Source organism: Python bivittatus, unplaced genomic scaffold, assembly GCF_059951505.1.
Source record: "Python bivittatus isolate LINGU-HERP-01145 unplaced genomic scaffold, Pbiv_v1 ctg000680_np1212, whole genome shotgun sequence".
NCBI classification, from domain to species: domain Eukaryota; kingdom Metazoa; phylum Chordata; class Lepidosauria; order Squamata; family Pythonidae; genus Python; species Python bivittatus.
In genome coordinates, this window is record NW_028277095.1 from 3009289 (window position 1) to 3033888 (window position 24600).

Below are 24600 nucleotides of genomic sequence, written 5' to 3' on the forward strand. Positions count from 1 at the left end.
ATGCCAGCACTGAATGGTACACGTAGTTTATACAGCTTTTGGTCCTGGTTTGAAATCTTTAACTTTATCCCCTCCCTTTGAAGATCTCTGGGTTTTAGGCTAGCTCTTCATATCACTTTCTGGTCCATGCCTTGGTTGTATTTAAAAATAACATAACATTAGAACGTTTGACTTGTTCTTGCAAATTGCTTCAAGGGTACTGCCAACCAGCAGCCTACTTCATGTTCTAAAATAAATGAATAGCCTGGATCAACCAAAGGTTTGGGACAGGGAAAGTTGAGTGATTGCAGCTTTAGAAAGTTGGGTGTCTTGGGGGTGCTTTCCTCCCTAGGCTTGCAGTGGGGGAGAAAAACGTCTCCTGTTGAAATTGGGCTGCAGAGGGGAGGGTAAGGTTCAGCCTTGCCAAGGGCTTGGGGAGTAATAGGGTCCTTCTGCTTCCACCATCCTATTTTCAGCAGATGCTTCTTCATTCACCTGCCAAGCTGGAGGGAGGTGAGATCACCTTTCAGGTGCTTCAGTATCATGGCAGAAGTATCTGTGGATTCAGTGCTGCTGACTCCAGACTTGGAGTAATGGAAGAACATAATAGGAAATATTTTTAGAAGTCTCCGCACTTCTCTGCCCAAACCCATTTCATAGATTGAAGCTCGAGATAGCAGAGGGCTATATAAATCTCTCACCACAACTTCTCTGCAACACAACTTAGTGCTCCTTCTCTAAGAGTTACACTGCACCATTTTTCTTCTCAACCCCTTCCTGCAATTCTTCCTGCCATTTTGACTAGATCACTTGCCCACTTGGGCATCACGGTTTGGATTTGTCTTTTTCTCAACTTTGGTCAGCAGAGACTGACGCAAGCAGGAATCACAACCTACTGTGAGCACTTGCTGCCTGGGTGTCACGTAACACCAGAAGGTTTGACTGAGTCACCATCTTGAGATGAAATGGAAAAATCTGGCTCTTGCTGCTGAATTAAAAAACAAAACAAGCAGTATTGTTCTGACTTTCTACCACTTCCTGCCATCTGGAATCAGGGACTTGAAAGCAGTGGTGGTGAAGCTAGACTCCACACTCAACTCTTTGTTCTGAGCAACGTCAGTCAAGGAACTCTAATGTGTCATAGTTCTGATCTTTTATATTTAGAAGCCAGTTCTCCTACAATTCCATCCCACTTTTCCAATATTCTGTTACACTTTTAATGTGGCCAAGAAACAGAACCTGGGATGGGGTGATGCAAGGCCCTGTTCCAGTTTTGGAGGAAATCCAGGACCTCCTTGAGCAATCAAGGGATGGTTTGTTAATATGAGAGTGACGAAATCTTCCTCCTCTTTTGAACTAAGAAATAAATTCTGGCAATGTCTGTGGATCTCTTACAGCTTTTGGCAAGACATATTCAGGGAACAGCTCATCAGTGACCTCTCCCTATGGTGGTTCCTTCTTATCATCCTTTGCTCACCCAATGAATCAGCAGATGTGCAAACAAACAGGTTCCACTCATCTTACCTGCTGGAGCAGTTATTCACTGAGAATATCAGCTGAAATGTAAGTACTTGCAGGCCTCATCTAAATATTTTTTCCCATTGAGAACTGGGACTTCTGGTCTGGAAAGTAGGAATGGTATTCAAACTTAGGTTTCAACTTAAAACATAGAATTATGTCCCGAATGTGTACACAAAACTGGAACATTAGACACATAAAAACGTTCTTAAATTGACAGAGAGCTATTTACAAAGACTGGCAGTAGCTCTCCAGAACTGAGACATGGGTTTTCCTTGGATCTACTTGAAGATGTTGATTATTGAATCAGGAAGCTGTTCCACTGAACTACAGCCTTTTATTTCTCAACAGTATGGGCCAACAGTCTTTAGCAATAAAGCATCTACTAATCTATATGTAATGTCAACATGGATAAAAAACTCACCCGTTCTTTTTAGTAAACCTTTTAATCCAAGGATAGAAACTCTGACCTTCCAGATTTTCTTAAACTGTAGCCCCCTCATTTATTTGTTTGTTTGTTTGTTTGTTTGTTTAGATTTATATGGTTCCCATCTTGCCAAGTGATTCTCAGTGACTCTCGAGTAACATGCATATAATACAAAACACACAACAAACATAGAAACTTACAAAGCAAAAGTAAAGAATGGCAACTGAGGATAAACCCATTAGCACAAATCCATACAACTCATGAACTAAACTACCTCCTGACCCCAATGCCTGGGAGAAGAGCCAGGTCTTAAGAGCTTTATGAAAGTCCTGCAGGATCAGGATCAATCTTATCTTAGGTGGAATGATGTTCTAGAGGGCAGGTACTATGAGGGAGATGGCACACTTCCTGGGTCCCACTGGATCACAATATTTAATAGTAGGGACTCAGAACATGCCCCTCCTACCAGTTCTGACAGGATGGGTAGATTATGGGTCCCTGATTATGGGCCATGCTGTCTCAGGCTAAGTCCAACAGCTTGGAAAGGCCACGTTCCCCATCTCAGCTCTTGTTTAAAGCGAGAAAAGGGTCTTTAATGACTCTTTGAGACATCTATAGGAATCTACTGTCTATGAGACTTGCAAGGCTGTTCTTCAGACCAGGGCAGAATGGAAAGATAAACTGGACTTTCCTAACTGCAAGAAAATAGTAATTAACTTGCATGCAATGTCTAGCTTCTGCAGGTTGATAATTTCTGTGGTTAAATGTTTCCCTGACTGTGGAAGTGTAAATTAACCACCCATACTTACCCAGCATTTTCTTTGCTGAGGGTTGGATGGTTGGCCACCTTCCCAGAGATGCTGATAAAATCCCAGACTCTCAGTGTTCACAGTGACTGTACCTGCTCAGAAAGTCTTGGGAGAAACAAGCAAGCCCAATCTATTTGTGGGCTGTCCAGGGCGATGCATCTCTGATTCTACTGTCTCCTACCAGCAAAGGGCACCCAACTGCTGGTGTCTTCATCTGTTAGACTTCATGGACATCAAACAGCCAAAGGGACCTTCTTCACTTGCATCTAACCCCAGCACAATCATGCCCTTCAGCTGATCTGCACTCCATACCTCAGGTAGCCCTAAGTCACCTTTAGCTCCTCCGGAGTTAAAATAGTGCTTTACCGCTTATCCCAAAGTGCTTCATGGACCATTCTGTCAGTTGTGTGGTCAGGTGACTCCAACAGGGTGGGATTGCTCCAGTCCTATTGGTTGCAAGCAAGCTCCACCCCTGGGCACAGGGCCATTCTGTTTTGGGCCACAGGAGGGAGTGGATTCCTCTATGCTGAGTCTGCTTGGAGACATGGCTATGAAAGAGGGATCAGCCCAAGTAACAGGTTGAAAGCTACTGGGTAGGACTATGTGGTGCAGTGGGAGGTAGACAGTTACCCTACCTTCTAAACCCCCTGCCCCTGTGCCTTTCACCTGTCAGTTGGGCTAATTTTAAATACAGGTTTAGCATTCCTTTAGAATATGGTGGTGCTGGGGGAAGGAGATTCCCCAGTTAACCAAGCAACCCTGTGTGCAGCACCTGTCACCTGTTGGTTGGGCTACTTAGTAGGTTACCACTGAGCTGGGAGAAGAATCTCCTTCCCATCAAAATGGCAGAACTCCCTGTGCCTGTCAACTGTTGGTAGCCCAATCAACAGGTGATAGGGATGGGGGGCAGGGTTCCATGGTGCAGTGGGAGTATCCTTTCTGCTGTACCACACCTCCTGCCCCGTGTTTATCACTTATCAGTAGCCTAACTCACGGGTGACAGACGCAGGAGGAGAATTACATTAAACCCGGGTTAGAAATAGGTGTCAGGTAGGAGAGAGGTTTGCTCCCTGATACAGTTTGTTACCTGTTAGCTGGGTTACTTTGGGGCTCACCCTTACAAAACAGTTGTGCAAAGCCTGGAGTGAGTTTTGACACATTGGTCCAGCCATCTGTCCAAACTCACCTCTTCCCCAGATCCAAATCAACCCACATTAATGAGAGTGGATGGAAAAGAATCAAAACCAGGGGATCCTTCCACCACCATCCTTCACATAGCCTGCATACAATAAATAAGAAGGTTGCCTTTTACTGGCCTTGTGTCTGTGGTAGGCTAGGGATTGACAATGGAGAGACCAAATTCCATGCCTGTATAGTTTTCTGCCAGCCCGAAGATGGAGAATGGCATTGTAAATGAGTCATGAAAAGAGCCCATATTTAAAATATAAAGAACTAGAAGGATATACAGGAGCACCTGGATTGCAGACTAAGAGATGTTTCCATTACGTCTTCCTCACTACAGAGAAATAGATTCTATTGCTGCTTAAATTAAAGCAAGGCCTTCTAAATTTGCATTATTTTATGTCAACTTGAACACGCAAAATTCATGTGAGTCTCCTTTTCCTTTTTGTTTTATCACCACCTCCTCTCATAATCAGGGATGTACCTCTTTCTTCTGAGCAATCTGTAAGTGGACCACCTTGTAAGACAGTAACGACATCAGCAAGAGAGAGTAGATCTACTTAGGGAAGGGTTGATTGAGTAACCCACACACACACAATCATCTTCCTCCCACCCCCAAGATGTCATTATTTGCAGTAAGGTCCCCCAGGCCAACCCAGAGACTTCTCTTCTATAGACCAGGGTGAGATCTATAAGGAGTTTTATTCACAGGAATTCTACAAAGACACCAAAATAACTTAACGTGTTGTGATGCCACACTGCAAGCAAGTACATAAGGGTAGAGCTTGCATTGTGATGTCGCAACGCACACTTTGTCACTTGCCCTCCCTGTGGGCACCTAGAGTTTCATTCCATCAGAACATCGACTGATTTACTCATGAAACACAGTGTATGCTCCAACTTGCTTTTGATACTATTTTCCCTCGAAAATCATTTTCCTTTCTTTTGAGCAATCACCATCTTGAAGTACTGGCTAGAACCATGTATTTCAACACTGATGCTACTGCCTTTATTTATAGGCTGATCCTGTGAAAAAGTGCTCCTGGGGAAGGAGAATCAAACTGGGGAGTGTTTTTCAGCATTTGTGAAAGTAACCAGAGATTTAGGAAATCGAGATTGTATTCTCTAATAAAACAGGGTTTTGAAAGTAGCAAGAGAGCAGACAAAGCATCAGAGGAAGGAAGTGAAAGACAGGGGGGGAGAAGATTGATTTCATTTTTTTTTAAGTATAAAGCCTAGAATAAATGTATTGGAAGGAAGAAATGTTGGTTTCAACCTATGCAAGTTTATAGAGAGAAAACAGAAAAGAAATACACAGCTACAGCTAGAACCTGTAACTGTCATGCCACAATAGTGGTTATCAAAATGTGCAGTATTGCAATTCTTCTTCAGAAATTTCATGCCCAAATTCTCCCTCCCTCCCTCCCTCCCTCCCTCCCTCCCTCTCTCTCTCTCACACACACACATACACACACTCTTTCTAATGCAGCCTGTAAAAGAAAACACAGCAAACAATATTCACTCGGGTCACAGATTTCCAAGCCTGAATCTCAGGGGCCTTAAAACATCTTTGCTGCCAAAATGCAAGGGGCAACTGTGTTTGGCAAAATGTGAGTTTGTCTGACACCGAGCAGTGCAATATTGGCCCACTCACAGGTGCAACGCTATGAAAAGCAGCAGCCCGTGCCCAACTCTTGTGAGTCAGGATTCAAACTCAAGGTTGCCTTAGCAATCTTCAGAAAGTTGACTGTGCTGTGGTATCTCTGTACCAAAGCCATCTCCTGCCCTTTGCTGCAAACCCGGCGTGTGTTTCCAGTTGTTTGCATCTCTGCTGAGAATCCTACCCCTGTCTTGTCGCTCCTCCTCCCCGCCATTCCCCAGGCTTTCAAGGTCCTCTGAATTGAAGTTGCTTTGAGTCAGTCAATACCCCGGAAGGAGGTGACGTACTTGAGAGGGAGGAGAAGAATCGGAGAGCAGCGTTGGGCTTAATCAGACTCTCTACTGAGCCATCTCTTTGTGGCCTTGCGCTGATTGAAACAAAAAGCTTTATTAATGTTTCCCATTAGTTCAAAACCTTCTCTTCTTCACAGAGGATTTGTTTTCGTTTTGCTGCTTTTAGAGACTTGGCTGAAAGCGGGGAGAAAGAGCACAGTAAATGTATGGAAACTGGCCCGGTGCATCCTTTTGAACTCTCAGTTGCACAGAGAAAAGGCCAACCTTGGGGGCAGTTCTTGGGACATGCCTTTTCTCAGGGGGATCCCTCAAATCCAAGAGGGATAAGCCGGTAATCCTCCTTTTTGTTAAACCCCCAAATCGAGTTACTGAGATTCTTTGCTAAGATGCAGTGCGTGCTGTTTGCCAGACTTAGAAGAGTCCTCTGGATCAAGAAGTCCTCTAACAATTTTGTCAGGGGAAATTCAGTGGGGACAATCATTGTGAAAGCTAACTGGAAGGACTTCTTTCTGCCCAGAGTTATTATAATCTTCCCTGGACAAGTCAGGCAGAGCAGAACAAGTCTACCCTCTGGGTATTTTCCTTCTACTAAATTGTAAATAATTTTTTTTTCTGCACTGAGCAAGAACTTTCTCCTTCCTGGCCCTTCATCTGTGCCTTCCACCTGATCCTGTAATTAAACCCCGGTGTGAGGCCCTTATCCTGTGACATCACATGCTGTTGCCATGGGGCAGTCGACGTGTATCACCAGGCAAGGAGGCAGCCAGGAAGCGTCCGCTTATTCTGAAGAGTGTTCAGCGGTCTGCTTGTTTATCAGATGAAAGGGAAATAACAAATATATGAGAGCTAAATGGCTGCTTATGAGGGGCATCTATCCATGCCTGGGGAAATGGCCAGTAAAACAGGAAATGAGATTTAGAAAGGGTCCAAAAAGCAGAGATATTGAGAAGCGATCAGTGCATGGAGGTAGGAAAGAGGAGCTGTTATTTTGGAGAAGTGATCTATGTATTTCTTGGAAAGATTTCAGAAGTGGTTTGCCATGGCCTCCTTCCTAGGGCTGAGAGAAGGGGACTGGCCCAAAGTCACCCAGCCGGCTTTCATGCCTAAGGTGAGACTAGAACTCAGAGTCTCCCAGTTTCTAGCCTGGTGCCCTAACCACTACACCAGGCTGGCTCTTGCGTAGCAAATGAAAAAATCTGCCAGGTGTCCAAAAGGATGTTGTAGACCTGGAAAAGATGCAAAAAAGGGCAACCAAAAAGATTAAGAGGGTGCAGCAGTAAAAGGATGTAAAAGGAGATATACTAGAAGCTTGTCTGGGCTTGGAAGCTAAGGAGGGTTGAACCTGGATAGGACTTGGATGGGAGACTACCAGAAGTCCCAGCGGATTGGGCTAGACTGGGTTAGGGCTAAGGCTAGACTGGGAAATTAAAAAAAAAAAATCTTCAAAGAAGGCAACGGCAAAGCACTTCTACACACTTGCCAAGAAAACTGCCTGTGTGCCCATGTACTGTAGTCACCAGGAGTTGAGCCCAACTTGAAGGCATCTATACAAATAGAATAAATAAATAAATAAATAAAATCTATGCTGTGCATGGCATAGAAAATGTGGATAGAGAGAGATGTTCCTCCTTCAGTTACAATGTTAGTACCTGGAGACATGCACTGAAATGAAATGCATGGAGATTCAAGAGCTATAGAAAGGACTATAGTTAACTAGGGATCGGCTACCATCAATGGTGGTGATGGGCACCAGCAGAGACAGTTTAGAAAGAGGGCTGAAGGAAGCTATGGAGGATCATCCACAGCTATTTTCCTAGGTGGTGGTTAGCACCTCTTGAATCAAAGGCCGCCTCCCTAAAACACCTACCGGGGAGCAACCACAGGAGACTCCTATTCTTGCTTGTAAACTTTCTGAATGCACCTGGTGGGTACCATGCTGAACTGGATCGGTTGCTCTCCTGTTTCAGAAGGGCTTTTCTTCTGTGTAGTCACCTTCTTGATCTACTAATGTGCTGCCCTGAAGGGACAGAACCCATTCAGCACAGCCATCCAGTAGAAGCCGCAGTGATGTCACGTGCATTGTGATGTCATCATGCAAGTGATGGAAGTCCACTTCCACTGGGGAGTGGAATCCAGCACATCGGGCAATCGCTCGGCGGGGAAGGCTGTGAAAATAATTGCTGCTGATTCATGATCTGGATGCAATAGTGGCTGATTCTCTTTCCCATCAGCCTCAGAAGAGGAGATTCTCTACCTGGCCACTTAAAAGCAATACCTCACTAGCCTCTTCATCCTTCCCAAAGGAATGCAATATTATAAGAGTTACCAGCCTGAAATTTCAAAGAACAGATGCTTAAACCTGCATGTAAGGCTGATTTTTTTATGTACCACTATAGTAAACTGACACACTCAATCTACAAGCACTTTAATTTACCCTCGATTAGGAAAAAAATCCCCAAAAGTATAATCCCCCTCCCTTTTAGTAGATGCGAAAGCATATTGCAGATTTCTGAGGAATGGAGAAATTCTGTGGGGCACTTTGTTTGCTGGCCAATTTCTTTGGTGATTATTCTATCCGGGCTAAAATCAGTTTTGCTCAGTCCTTTTGTTTGGGGGAGGATGGAGTGTACCATATAGCATGATTGCCTTCCATAGTGCTGGGATGCACCCTTCAGACATGTCTCTATCATGCTGTCTCCCACATCGTCTTCCCTTCAGAAGTGCTATGGACTCTTATTGCCTGTTAACAGAGGGGGAGACTGCTAACTTTCATTCAAGTGTTTGGTGACTGTTTGGCTTATATTTATTGACATTTATTTGGAGAGGGGAAATTCTATAAGGGAAAGCTATGCTTCCTCCTTCAGTATTTAACAGCGTAAGAGTCCTACACCAACATGCCCCCAGATGCTTCACTGAACTTAGTGGGCCTTTGTTCCTTTGTTCAGATAGAGAAGAAAGAAAGAAAGAAAGAAAGAAAGAAAGAAAGAAAGAAAGAAAGAAAGAAAGAAAGAAAGAAAGAAAGAAAGAAATGATAAATAGATAGATCTCCATCTTGCTAAATTGGATGTTTTTTCTCCCCCCCACCCCATCCTCATCTAACTGATTTATTGCTCATTTATTTATGTAGGAGCTTTTGTAGACTCAGTCACAGGTAGCTGCTGGCCATCACTGTTAACAGAAAATTAAATTCAATAATAACACAACAGAAGGAACATAAAAAAGAATATAAGTTATATTGGAGAAGCAGAACGTTGCTGTTTCTGCTGCTGACCAGCTGAAGTTCTTTCGACAACTCCTTCCTAAAGGCCATTGTTGGCCAGCTGGGGTGGAATAAAAAAGAAGGACCTAAGTTCACACATCACACAAAATGGTGACTTGTCTGATATTAGCTTAGCATATTGTGCAAACCCAGACATTTTGATTTATAAGGCATGGTTTAGTGTGTTGCCAATTGTGGTTTAGTGAAAGAAGCCACCATATAGCATGAGGTATAAACTCTATCTGAGACACTATGTTCATGTGTCATACTTAATTATAACATGGGGAACATTCTGAGTTATCCTTCCTTCCTTCTTTCCTTCCCTCCCTCCCTCCCCCTCCTCCCCCCTCCTCCTCCCCTTCCTCCCTCCCCTTTATCCCTTCCTCCTCCTCCTCCTCCTCCTCCTCCTCCTCCTCCTCCTCCTCCTTCCTTCCTTCCTTCCCTCCCTCCCCCTTATCCCTTCCTTCCTTCCTCCCTCCCCCTTATTCCCTCCCTCCCTCCCTCCCTCCCTCTTTCTTTCTTTCTTTCTTTCTTCCTTCCTTCCTTCCTTCCTTCCTTCCTTCCTTCCTTCCTTCCTTCCTTCCTTCCTTTCTTTCTTTCTTTCTTTCTTTCTTTCTTTCTTTCTTTCTTTCTTTCTTTCTTTCTCTCTCTCTCTCTCTCTCTCTCTATCTTTCTCTCTCTCGTTCTCTTGTTCTCTTTTCTCCCTTGTTTGAAAAATGGTCCAATAATAGTCCATATAGGCTTGGAGGCTGGCTTAGATTAACTGAAAAGAAGGCCAGAAGTTGAACGTGTGTGCAGTACGCACACGCTCAACATATTTTTCCATGAAAAGACTATGTGTTAACACTCCCTGAAACAAGAACTGTTTGCCTGTCTAGGGAATTCTCTGCACTGACATCCTTTCCACTGGCTGCCTAGAATGAAAAGTAAATAAACTAACAGGAAGGAACTAGTAAAGCCAAATCGAATTGTGTTGTTTGCGTTCGAGATGCACATGTTTTTGCAATTTCTATTCATCTTATTCTTGTTAGGTCATCATTGCTACTGTTCTGGGCAAATGTTTTTGCAACTGCCAAGCTCTGGAATTTAGTAAGCTTGCACTGACAGTATTACCTAGCCTGATAATGAAATGCTTGCTGAAAGAGCTCTTAGCTCAGAGAATGCTAAGAACCTGACAGTTCAGCCCTGACCTATGAATATTCTCCTCTGGGGCAACAGAAACTTGCCATTGAGCTATAGCTGAGTTTACACTGTACAATGTGCCAGGAAGATTCAGGAAGCCTTCTTCATCAGAATGGAAGCAAACACAAGATCAAAGTAACCAGGTGCATAAAAATGCAAGATTTTGGTCTTAAAAATACAGGATAGAAAGTAGAGTATCTGAAAATGCATGCAGGGTTTGTGCAAGCCACTAAACCCTAAATTTGGGCTTAAAAACCTGGTGGCTGCATTTATTGGACATCTTTGGTTAAATAAAGAAATAATATTGTGGCTCCATGGGACTGCCTGGATCACACAACCTGCCCAAGCAATGGCTGAGTTCCCACAATACACTGGACCACAAACAACCCAACCCTATTTTAGCCTGTTTACTGAGTTGTGTGAATGTAATAAACTTAGCGTGGGGACAAGCAGAGATCTCTTGCCAATTTTTCTCTTCCTCAGCCCATGCCGTCCCTTCCCTGCAGAGCCCTTCCTTTTTTTTCCCGTGCTGACCCCACTGAGCCTCAAAGTCAACTTCCCTGCTGGCAAAAGCAACAGCTGCAGGACCCAGAAAGATATCAGGGCTGGTATCAACTCTGCATCCTTGCAGATGGCATTCCAACGTCTTCTAAACCCCCCTCTTTATTTAGCAGCCCTCTTTTCTTTTTCTTCTTTTTTTAACATCCAGTAATATCAGCCTAGCTGGAAAAGGAGTCAGATGGCTGGAAGGAAATGGATCCTACAGCTTATCTGAATGAGGACTCGGCTGTCTTCAACCTCTCTGGCAGATGGTCAAGAAAAGGCTTCCTTTGTTTTCTTTTTCCCTGCCAGAAGATAGGTGGATGGGCCAGGAATTCCTCAGAAGAAGCCAGCTTTACATTGCATGCCTAGCTAGGTTCACTCCAGGTCCTTTGGAATGGCCCTGCTGCGAAGGCTCATTTGGGAGTGAGACGCCACAGAAAGGCAGGGCTTGCTTGCGAGCGAATGTGCCGCATTTTGGACTGCATTTGCATTGAGCTTGAATGAGGCCTGATCAATTCAAAATCAACTATAGATGGCATCTGTCAATCGAACCTTCCACCTAAAATTGCCTCCTGATCAAGGCTTGGAGCAGTGTTTTTCAACCTTGGCAGCTTGAAGATGTGTGGACTTCAACTCCCAGAATTCCCCAGCCAGCATGGCTGGCTGGGGAATTCTGGGAGTTGAAGTCCACACATCTTCAAGTTGCCAAGGTTGAGATTCACTGACTTGCTAATTTTTCCTTAAAGACAGCCGTTTCATCTCGGCTGCTAAGGGGAGCTGATATACCAATTATGCAGACTTTGTCTGACAGCAACTTTGGATCGATTTTAATCCTCTGAATGCTCTGACATCATGGTTCAGTAAAACATGTGCTGAGCCTGATCAAAACTACCAGCGTACACAAGGGCATTTAGACCCCCTTAGTCAAGATATACCTTGCCTCAACCTGAAATGTCACAGTGAGCTGTGATAATAACACTGTGCAGTTGATACCAGAATATTCGAGACTCTAATTCAGAAATGGGGTTGTCCTGACATTTGTTTGATTTCCACCTTAACGCAAACTTTTTTTTTTAATCTTTATTTTATTCTTATACACCGTTTTTTCTACATTTGGAATAATGTACAATAAATATCAACATCTCTTTCTAAACATCTTGTTGTAATAGGTTATGTTGATAATACTTTTGTCATTATCCATTTTTAACATTCTTTTTCCAAAAGAATAGAAAACAATTATAGCCTTATAAACAGAGTTCTCTAAGCTAAAAGTTTCTGACTAAATTAGCTATCGGTATAACTTTAACCCCCTTATATAGCTCCTGATAATTTTAAGCTCTTGGTATACTATTTATTTCTATTCATTCACATCCTTTACAACAAGAAACCCACTGTCATTGCTTCATTTTCATCAATTAAATACAGGTAGTCTAGTAATGGTTGCCACATTTCTTTAAATTTCAGAATACTATCATCTTTCAATAGGCATGTCGGTTTTGCCATTTGTGCTAATTCAATAAGTTTGATCATCCATTCCTCCTTTGTCAGAATAGTTTCCTTTTTCCAATACTGAGCATATATTAGTCTGGCCGCAGTAATCATATAAAGCATTAAAGTCCTGTATTTTTCTTGTTCATTCATGTAATGAACAACACTTTAATGCAAACTTCACCAGGCCTGACTTTCCCAATGTCAGTGTGAAGTGGAACACAATTATCCACTGTTGGCCACACGGTTCTGTATTGTAATGTGTGTGTTAAAATCTTAACCTAATGATGACATATGCTACTTCTGGACATGGAGTCGCTGTTCAGGCAGCATGGCAGTGTTCAGGGTTTAGAAATGCTGACAACCTCTGAGATCTTCATTGAGGTGAACCTGTCCAGCCAGGGTTGTCCACAGGGAACGGTAAAAAAAGTCAAAATGGCAGTTGTGACAATGCAGGTGAAGCTCTGTCCAGTTTTAGCTTAATGCAAGGGTGTCTGCAAGGTATGGTTAAAAAAAGTCAAGATGTTAGGTTCCTTGCACTATTGAGTGTCTAGATTTTCTTCAATGAAGGGGTGATCCACAGCTGGGCCAAGTGAGGAGAAAGTATAATTTGAAGGGCTGTTTGTTTTTTCCTGACTCCCGCTATCAAGGCCCCAGAAAGGAAATCAGATGTCTTAGAGGAGAAGGGCTGCAACTTAACTATGAAGATTTCCAGCTGCTGTTCAGAACATTGGCAATTTCTCAGATGTGTAAAATGGTTTTCTGAGCTGTACATTTAAGCCTTGCAGTTGGAAAAAAATGAGAAGACCACTGGCTTTCCTTATGACAATAGAAGCTTTGAGAACTTTTGGCAACTGTGCAACCCAACAGCTTTTGCACCAACCTGAGTTGACTTGTTACCTAACTAGGTCAGCTGCATTCTTGCCTTCTCTCCAAATATGTTCCCATTCACAGATATTTATATGCTGTATCATATAAATAGCTGTCAATTGGATATAAATATATGTTCTATTACTCAGTTAGCCTTAGCGTTAGCCAATGGGTAGTTTTAAAAGCAAGGGATTCTGACAGGTAGGTAGATCTTCCAGAATCGGAGACAGCAATACAGCTTGGTAATTTTAAATGTTTGGACTTTGCAGACTTATTGGGAGGAACATGGGCCAGAGGTGAAACATCCGTCCCCCATGTCCTATCCTTTCAATTTGTGAATCACGTGAAACTGATCACTCTGAGCATGTGCAGTTTCCCATTTTGGACTCAGTCACAGCACCTTCTGATTGCATAGAAAGAATGTACCCTCTGGACTTCACTCTTCTAGAGTTAAATAGAATTAAAATCTGGAAAGCCACTCCACCTCCTATATTTTCCCATCCAAACGAATCTTACCTGATTGTTGCACAACGTTTTGTGAACTCGTATTCCTGTGTTTAAAAGGAGCTGTTGCCCATCTAAGTTCTTGCTCTGTCTGCCTTCTCAATGCTATGAAGCCAATTAAGCAACTAAGGCTTTAAATCAGATTATAGCTCTGCGCAAAGCAAACCTTCGCGCCACTCGACAAAAGGCAGAACACATGGTTTTAATGGTGATGTGCATTCATGAGCTCCCATGCTGGAGTTCCAGTTCATTCGGAAGAGGGAAACACTTAAAGCAGTGTTGTCCAAACTTGGCCACTTTAAAATGAGTGGACTTCAACTCCCAGAATTCCCCAGCCAGCATGGCTGGCTGGGGAATTCTGGGAGTTGAAGTCCACTCATCTTAAAGTGGCCAAGTTTGGACAACACTGACTTAAAGCATGGGACTCCGCTAACATCCTAAATTTGCTACAAATTTGTGAGCAGAATGATGGACAGACACTTTCCCCACCATTCTCTGAGAGGAGAAATTCTCCAATCTTTTCTCAAGGGCAGGACTCATCTTTTTTTTTTTTTCCTGTAATTTTTATTAAAACTTTTAAACAAGAAGATCAAAACTAACACAACTAATATAAAGTAAGGAAGAAAAAGGAAGAAGGAAGAAGTCAAAGAAAAAAACAAAAAGTGCAAGAAAAGAAAAAAAGTTGAAGAAAAATAGAAAAGAAAAAAGATATAAAGAAGTGGCTTCTGATGTTCTTCACAGCAGTTATGAGTAGAAATATATGTTAACCTCTCTCTCTAAAGTTATATCATATTACTCTTCTTTCTATAATCTATCCTGTCTAATCATCAAAACCATAAATCACAAGTTCATTTTTTTCACTTTTACGCTAAAAGTCCATAAGAGGCTTCCAGTCACCCATAAATGTAGATAGTGTCTTCTCTCTAATCAAAGAAGTCAATTTATCCATTTCAGCAAAATCTGTCAACTTCACCAACCATTCCTCCATAGTGGGTAGTATCGAATCTTTCCATCTCTGTGCATAGACAGTAGTCATCTCACCACAGTAATCATATATTGAAATAATCTTTCATGACCCTTTTCTAACTGTTTATCCATTAATCCTAAAAGGAAAAGTCCCAGCTTCAATTGAATATTGATCTATAAAATCCTCTGTATCAAAGTATGTATCAAAACACTCTAGTGTGATCCTGGCTATGTTTCCGCAAACTCTGGACTCAAACTAGGCAACTTGATGTTATGTTTTTGTGTTGTGCACACCCAAACTGTGTGGTTAGTTTGGGTTTAGTATCTCACACAAAGCCAGAAAATTGGGTTAACTGAATAGACCCTGTTAATCATGGATAAGCATGTGGTATGCACACGGCCACTGTGAATTTTCTAAATTGCTCCAGAGTGATCGCTAAATCTGGGAACTAAATTTTAATCACCTATGGCACCTTGGGATGCCAAAAAGGCAGGAACCTTCTGGGAAATTAGGAAATGCGGGCAGATGCTGCTACAGAGAAGGCGTGCTTCTGGGGTCCCAATAGGACCCCAGAAGGGACCCAGAAGGAACCTGGAGCACGCCTCCCCTGCAGGATCAAAAAGACAGGTCTCAAAGCCAAGGCTTAGCACTGTCTCAAGGGCTGGAGAAAGCGTGTAAGAAGGTGGTCCAGAATACATGACATTGGTGCAATGTAGCCAGTATGCTGGGACCCTGGCACCTTTCTCGGGCAGCCACAAGCTAAAGCTACAACCTCAGCCTTCAGCCTTGCTGTTGAGTTTTCTTCTGCACTCCTCCACCACCCCACCACAGCCCCAACCTATCCCAGCCCTGGGGGGCCAGCCAACATTTTTCCTCCTTCCCAAACACCAGGTGTTGCGAAAGGCCAAGCACGTCATTTTTCCAGAAGGATGCGCTTCCATCTGCTCAAGTTTGAGGGAACGTTAATGAGCCTTTGAAAGCAAAGCTGCTGAGTCCCAGGGCTGCTATTCCTTGCCAAGCAGACTCATCTGCTTTTACAAGCACGGATCCTCTGGGGGCAGGGCTAGTGTTAAAGAGATCACCTCGGAGAGTCCATGCCAGCAACTATCCACCAGGGTCCTCTTTTGGATGCTGGTCCAGCCGACTCAGCAGAAACCCAGGGAGTCATGTGGAAGAGGCTGAACATGCCAGCCAGCCTAGCGGGGAAGGAGGGAGGAAAAACAGCTTGGGAAGCGCTCATTGCGGATTGCAATTCCGTGAAGTTTAGCCCTCTCTCCCGTACAGCCAAAGGGCAGCCAAGAGCCGGACCGCAAGCCCTCAGATATAGCAGAGATGGCAGCTGTAGGACTCACAGATGTTGGACCCTCTACTTGGCCAGAGTGCCAGCAATCACATCCTCCAAATAGCAACATTCGGCTATTTTGGCTTAGGTACGTGTGTTCCTAGAGGCCAGGAAGGTTCATCGAATGAGCATAGCACGGCAGCTAGCCGGCGTCCCAAGGGCACGATGGTTCATCTCTAATAGAAGCTGTTTGCTTCCAAACCTGCTCCAGAAAGAAAGAAAGAAAGAAAGAAAGAAAGAAAGAAAGAAAGAAAGAAAGAAAGAAAGAAAGAAAGAAAGAAAGAAAGAAAGAAAGAAAGAAAGATTTTGTCTTTGTTCCTCATCCTCTGCCATCAGGCCTCCTTTAATGCTTTCTGGGGGTTCATGTGGGAGACTATGAGGGCCGAAGTCATGGTGGGTGGGGAAACTAATATAGCTGCAGTTTGTATTCTCACAATCTTCAGCCTTCGGAGACTCTAAGGACCCTGTTGTTTTTCAAGCCACGATGCATTTTACAGGTTATTTTGGTGTGTCCCGCCCCCCATTCATATTATTTTATTCGCTTTTTTCTCAGTTTCTTATTTCTTATTTTTGCAAGCATGTTGAATTTGGTTGATCAAACGTACTCTTTTTAAATGGACAGTCGCACATAGGTTTTGTATTTTGGTACCTGTTTCTCCAAGCATGCATTTTGCTTGTTTGTTTGTTTGTAATTTTGTCTAGCATACAGAGTTGTTGCCAAAAATATCCCATGGATAATGCATTTTGGTACATTCTTTTAATGAACATACACATTTTTATTTACACTTCTTCATATATATATATATATATATATATATATATATATATATTCAGCATTACAATGTTTGGAGAATTTCATGTTCTCTGTACTATTCAAAAATGGCCAAGTTAGTCCATATCACACAGCACTGCTCAAGTAGAAAATTCATCCTTAATGTGGTACTACTCCAATTATGTCCCTTCAGGAAACTTTGGCTGGGGAATTCTGGGAGTTGAAGTCCACCCATCTTAAAGTTGCCAAGGTTGAGAAACACTGTTCTATAGGTACTGTTTAGCTGAGCTCAATTATCACATCTTCTGGAACACTTCTGCTACTTGAGCAGTGCAGTCTTCATGCCAGAGATGGGTCAGACCGAGTTATTGTCATCTGACGTGGAGCTGCAAAAAAAGAGAATCTGAGTGGTCAAGATGCCTATCAGAGAAATGTCTTCTCCATTATGGAGTAGGTTGTAGAAGGATTGTGAGTAATCCAAAAGAACCTGAAGGCATCATAGAGAAGGCATTGCTTTAGGAAAGTATTTCAAGGGCTTCCCTTTCTTGTTTCTCTTAAAGTTCCCAGCAAGAAGACTTTCTGCGGATCATGTTGGATGTGCACAAAAGAGCACACAGAGAGAAAGGAAATGCTTCAAATCTGATTCTAAAATGGTGTTTTGGAGTATAACTGTAGCCTCCATCTGTAGATCTTTTCCCAGGATTAGCTACAGAGGGGAGCCATGTTATCCTGCAAGAAGAAGATGTAGTGATGCAGCTTAATTAAGGAGTTTTGCTCTGAAGCACCTTCTCCGAATTATTTTTGAAGTGGTACGCAGCTCTAATATATATAGCAGGAGAGAGGGAGAAGGATGAAAGTACTTTGACGAACCTCCCAGCCCTAATGTTGGCCACTGAATCCAAGTTCTTGTGCATAAAAGGTAAATATTCTATTCCAGCCTTCCCCAACCTGCATGTCTACAGCCAATGTCTGGAATTCAACTCCCACAGTTCTCAGACAGCACCGCCATTGATGCCCACACATCTGGAGGGTGCCCAAGCAGGGGGGCACTATTAGAACCAGACATGGATCCATCCCTAAACCTGGAATGAGCAAGTTTTTGTTGGCCAGAAATGACGCCCCATGTTTATTATGGGAAGGTATCGGCAGTGGACTAGGTAATGATGCAAAGTGGAAGGAGTAGAGGGAAGAGGAGGTTGGGAAGGGAAGGAAGGTGGGATGTTTTTCTTGTACTTTTTAACCATGACCAGCCTCTTTTAAAAACTATGCTACTGTTTTCTGTGGCAGAAAACCAACATCTGGCCATGCAATCACGGGAGGCTCTTGGAGCCGTAAGAAAGAGGTTCAGCTGCCACAGCTGGCCCTTGGCCACAGGTTGCCACCCCTGCTTAAAGCCTGAGTCCTCCTTGGGCAGTGGGAAAGTAGAAGTCCAAGGAAACGGGCTACTATCAATTTTATGGGTGTGTAAACTCCTTTCAGAATGCTTGTAGACAAAGCAGATCTGTGTTTAGGGACACTGTGGGAGGGGAATGATGACTCTCTCATCAGCTTCTATTTTCTTAGACAGTCGCTTGCTCCCAGCCAGAGATAACCCATTGCATCCACAGATGTACAGAGTGATTGTTCCAGTCTGACTGCAAATAGCTCCCTCCTTTGCCAGGGAGCCTCCCCCCTCCCCAAATTCTCTTGCTCCTCCCAAGCTTGGATCAGCTCCTTTCCTGCTTTCTAGCCCCTTCTTCATCACTTTGATTTATGGAGGACGGTTACCAGCCTCCTCTCTGAGGCACTAGGGAGCCCCTTACATTGTGTTCCAAGACAAGGGTTTGCAAAACACAACTCTTTTCAAAAGAAAAGGAAAAAAAAAATCTTAGGGTTTTAAGTCTCCTTCATTCATTCTCCTTTCTCTGTGTGGCTTGTAAGTTTTACAGGCTTCAGAGTGAATTTCTTGGCTCATCCAGGGAAACATGATGGAAAGAAGGCTCATCGTGTTCTCTTCACTCACTGCAGTGTGGTCGTACCTTCACAATCATAATTCTGCCCATGGTGTAGTGATGAAGGGGTTTAGCTAGGAATGGGGAGATCCAGGTTCTAGTCCCTCCTCAGCCAGTCCCTCCCTCTCAGCCCAAGAGTCTAGTGGTGAAGGGGCTGGATTAGGAGCAGGGAGTCCCAGGTCCAAGTCCCCCTTCAGCCATGGAAGAAGCTCCCTGGAAGACTTTGGGCCAGTCCGTCTCTCTCAGCCCAAGAACTAATATGGTAGAGTGATGAAAAGGGGTTGGGGAATCTCTGTAGCCCCCGGGTTGAGAAATCCCCATCTCTGTGTTAGAAGGGGAGGTTCCCACTCAGGCTAAAATGAAGGCACCAGTACAGTTTGCAGATTTGACCAGGCCTCTCCCCAAGGGGTTCACCCATTGCTCCAGGGATTAATCTTATGGCCATGCTTCTTCATGAAACAAACCAAAGCAATCTGATTTGGCAAATCAAACATTATGCAGGTCAAATCTATGCAAATAGGGGTTCTTCAGAGTTTCCCAATGTTCCAGCTGAGCACCCTGTGCCTTTGAAGGAAAATATAGATAAATGTTAATGCATGGCCCAGAAATAACCAGCAAATCACTGCTTATCACCCATAGCTGCCTTCTGAAACAACCCATAAACCAGAGTGTTTTAGAGCTGCAGCCATGCTACCATAAACCCAAGGAGAGCCGTTGTGAGATTTAACAGTCTATAAAACTTGCTGACGTTCAGGGAGAGTGGGGAAGAGAGAGGGGGCAATTACAGTCAATTGACTCACCCATCCTGCTGCTGATGTAGCAGTCAGTGCAGAAAAGTTGGTTCCTACATAAAGGAAAGCAACACAGGCTAAGAGCTCCTTGCAATGGGATTTGGGCAGTGCAAAAAGCAGGCAAGAACTGGAAAGTATCACAGGCGGAAGTTTGGGTGGGTATAAGACTTAGCAGGGAGAGCAGAAGGAGCCCAGATCTAAGAATAATTGAGCAAAATGACAAAGTAGAAAGCAGGAATGGAGAGCAAATCTGAAATCAGGATCAAAAAGCCAGACATGCTGGATTAATCTTCCCTTATTTGGTGCTCTGCAGAGGCATTAAGACTACAGTTACATCTCTAGAATTGGCTGGCGATGGAATTTGGGGAGTTGTGGCCCCAATACGGTTGCAGCAAGGTCAGATGGGGGAAGTCTGCATAGACTTCTTCCTGTGCAGAAGAAGCTAATGGGGGCCTGGATGGACAGTCAGTTCAACTCTGGAAGTTTGTTGCAAAGAAGCTGCCAGCTGCAACTCAGGGACTCAACACATGGGACAGCAACGTGTGGTTCCTGACCCATCAGTAAGAGAGTAGAGAGGTCTGTTTTACCATATGGAATTGTATTCAGCTAGATGGTTCCAAGGAGAGCCACCATCATCAGGCCTTGGCTACTTCATTGGACTGTGAGTTGCCAGACCCACCAGCTGCAGTGATGGATCCACAAAAAGCCAACAGGTGGCACAAAGGTGTGGGGCTTTTGCTCCTTTTCTCAACCAATTTCTCTGCACCTTTCCTCCCTGTTAGCAGTTGAGATCCCACCACAGTGTGAAGTCAACTTGAAAAGCAAGTTAAGTATTGCATTTTTTTTGGTAACAGCCTCCTCCTATTAGTAAAATGTTTCTCCATATGTACCCCAAAATTCAAGGTCCAAACCCTTTGAAGACATCAGATGGATGCTTCTGTAGGTGTCAAACATGTTCTGAAGCATTCCGAGCTGTGGTTGCTGGTGAGGTCCAACAGGATCTTTTTTGTAATAGCATCTCCAGTGAGATCAAGTTATTTATCACATTTATATCCCCTACTTTTCCCCAGTTGCTCAAAGTGGCTGGTTAAGAGGCATTGTACTGGTCTGTAACACCGGCTTTTCATTATTCTCCCAATGATTATCTCAGCTCCGTTCCCTGCTTGTTAATGTTGCAGTTTTAAGTTGGCTTTGATCTCTCATTGCTGTCTTTTTTATATTTTACTGCTGGAGTGTTTCTTGCTGCTTTGGGCAACCTGGTTTTATCACCTCTGTTATAAAAATAAATAACAGATGACCTTCTGTCCAGAAGGAGGATTCTCCCTCTTTTCGTTCGCCAGCTGATTTCTTCCCAGCAGCACTGGCTCCCTGCATTTCCTCTTCTTCCTCCCTCTTCAAAGCCAGAGGAGGAGGAGAGTTCTTGGTTACCCAGACAATGCACAAGGAGGCACATTTGGATGTGATTTACAGCCTTTCTCCTGCAGCATTATGCAGGGCCCATCTGTTAGACGAGATGGTGCTGCTTTTTTATACGGCCCGATTTATCATTCCACCACCCTACCTGCGAGAAATGTCGCTTTGGTGACCTGCCCGATCAAAGTTAAACCAGGGCGTTTATTGTATCTGCTTTCACAGTTGCAAATGGAATTGTATCTCTCCCAAGCCATAAAACTGAAATATTGTCCTTTGAGAGAGTTTCTCTTGTACTCTGCTTTTGTCTCTGGATTTCAGCTACTGACCTTGTAAAACACAGAGGAGTGATACAGGCTGGCTCTAAAAGTCGTTAGAGAAAATGAATGGCGCCACCAATCATTCTCCAGAATTGCACACACAGGAAGGCTAAGCCTACACTCCACCTGATCTGCAAACGTGTCCATATGCAGCACCACAGAGGAGAACGTCAAGGGGCAGATTTTGCTGCAATGAAAGAGCTTAGTTTTGGGTTTAGGTTTTGTCATGCTTTGTTATTCTGCACTTTTGCTTAAAGTAACATACAAAAAGATAACACGCGTACATACACACATACAGAGCAATAAAAATATTTAGGGGTAGAGCAATTCCACACGAACAGAAATATCCTAACCTATACATCCATCTGGTAACCATCTAGGTCAGTGTTGTCCAAACTTGGCCACTCTAAGATGAGTGGAGTTAAACTCCCAGAATTCTGGGAGTTGAAGTCCACTCATCTTAAAGTGGCCAAGTTTGGACAACACTGATCTAGGTCATACAGACATGGTTGGCCCTGGAATACAGACATGACATGACATACAGAATTCTGGGAGTTGAAGTCCACTCATCTTAAAGTGGCCAAGTTTGGACAACACTGATCTAGGTCATACAGACATGGTTGGCCCTGGAATTTGTGTGAAGAACACTACAAAAGGATTCCTGTTCCACTACTGAATTTCCAGAAATGCACTAACCCCTTCTGCAATGTTCAGATCAGCCCATTCTGGGGGGAAAACAAAATGTCCTGGGGAAAAAATGTAACTACTTTTAATTGATGTCCTTCAGAAATTCAGTCCGATCAAATAGTGCAAGTTCCATATTGCCTCAAGATGAAGCCTTCCATACCCTTTGTTTACACTAGTGCTTCTCTACCTTGGCACCTTTAAGATGTGTGGACTTCAACTTCCAGAATTCCCCAGCCAGCCATGCTGGCTGGGGAATTCTGGGAGTTGAAGTCCACACATCTTAAAGGTGCTAAGGTTGAGTAGCACTGGCTTACACCATCAACGGCAACTTTTTTCTCTGACGGTCAATGGTGGATTTGTGTCCTGAGAGGCTTCCACTCCAAAATGTTTGCAGTCAGCAGGAGACCTCAACTGATATTCTGCACTATTAATTTACAATATTTTGATGGACCATCCTGATACCAAGTTATACCAAAGTGATATGTCCCCTCCTCATTTTCACGGGCTAATTTTCTACCTCTGGGTGGGATGTGTGTTGGGGGTGGGGAGGGATAGGTAAACCGTTTCCCTGAACAGTTTTAATGAAGTTTCCATATTTTTCCCCGCTTCAAAAAATTCTCCCAACCATGAAGTTTTTGTGGTCTGCGTTCCAGCTTTTCTTGGACCAGACTGCATTAGAACTGAAAGAAAAAAGTTTAACCCAGCCCATTTGACTCTATGTACCTGCTTATCCTTATCCCCCAACGCTAGCAGAAACAAATCACTTCACCCCATTCTATGATAAGTAACTTCATTTTTCCCCATTACTTTTGAGGCTTTTCATTTATGGATAACTCATTCCTTTGAACCATTTTACTAGTAATTCCTCACTTAGTTTTATGCTAATGTTGGACTCCACTGGTATTTCTCATTCATCCCCTTTTTGGTCCCTGGATGGACAACCATGTCCTTCACAGCACCAGTGGAGGGATGGAGATCTTTGGTACCTTGTGAATGAAGAACCAGTTTTCTGCTTGGAGACTAACAACACTTTTGCTCCACTGTATTACTTACAAGTTCACTGAAATTGTTGTTGTTCAGTTATGGACAATCCTCCAGAGACTGATTCATGATGCCTCTCTTTTTCTGAAATCATCTTTGCTTTGCAAAGTGGTTCAATGAACCATTTATTTCTCTCCTGAGACTTTAATGCATTATTAACCACTGGACTCTCTTTTTCTCATTGCCCACCTTAACATGTGTCAAGAAGTCCAAGCAGACATTTTATAGCAGCGAAGCCGTGTCCTTAAAAGTGTAAAGCTGTACACACATCTAGGCAGAAGGAGATTTATTCCCTGGTCTGTTAGGAAGGCTTGCAGCCAAGAAAAGGCAGCTGATGCAGAGTGCTTTTTGTGGTTTTGAAGGCACAAGCCAGTTTTGGGGTTTCTCACTACGTCATGATAGTAAAGTTTGCCTTCAGAGAAGTGTTTCTCAATCTCACAACCTTTAAGATGTGTGGACTTCAACTCCCAGAATTCCCCAGCCAGCCTTGCTGGCTGGGGAATTCTGGGAGTTGAAGTCCATACATCTTAAAGGCTTGGAGATTGAGAAACACTGCTTTACAGCATCAAAGTCCTCTTGTATTCTTCAGCCATGTATGCCTTTCACTTTAAAGTATACTGAGGGTGACTCAGTAAACTAGTGTGAATGATCAGTGTGTGGGTGTATATAATCCACTCACTAGGAAGGGGTAATTTGAATACATCCACTCTGTTTTGGTACTATCCTGTTGTTTCCCTTCTGACAATATTTTCAGCAAATCAGGTTTATTCTTTAAAAAAACAAAAATTGGCACCCACTCCATTTTGCAATTATTATTATAGAGGTTGCCAGTGGCAAATAATTTACAATTGTTATTACAGAGGTTTGGGATCTGTGTGTGTGTGTGTGTGTGTTTTTAACATGCTCAATTATTTGTGCAGTGTTTGTAAATGGGCATCTTATTTAAATGCAAGTCACCCTGCCCGACTTCCTTTCATACACAAACTTCATAAATGTAGGCTCTTTATATGCAATTCCATTTTAAGCAATTGAGTCCAGTAAAGACTGACAGATGGCAATGGATTCTATTCAAGCTAATAGGTTCTGCTGATTTCATGTAGAAGGAAGGAAGGAAGGAACAATTCATGGCAAGTTGTTTGTTTTGCAACTGTGGTGTTCATTTCCTATTTACTGTTCCATTTGCAGAACTGAACTATCAAACCATGAGAATTTTCTGTGATGCCCAAATTGGGAATGGCAGTTCATCAGGCCAAGGAAGCCAAGATTTGTAAGCCTACAACAAACTCTTGATTAAAACGATTTCTATTTCCTGGCTTCTAGTGGCAATTCACAATAATATCCAAGTTGGTTGTCACTTGAAATTCTCTTTCCTAGATTGTTTAGTCACTTGTGCAAAGGGACAGCTAACGTGGGTGCACATGGGCTGGGTATATGTTGAAATGTTGTGCACTACTTTATAATTCAACCAGTATTCATGGTTTAAAGCAATTTTCCCTACCTGGGATTGTTGCAATTATCCTACAATGCCCTAATAAGGTTGGTCACCATTGTTCCCATGTTATAGG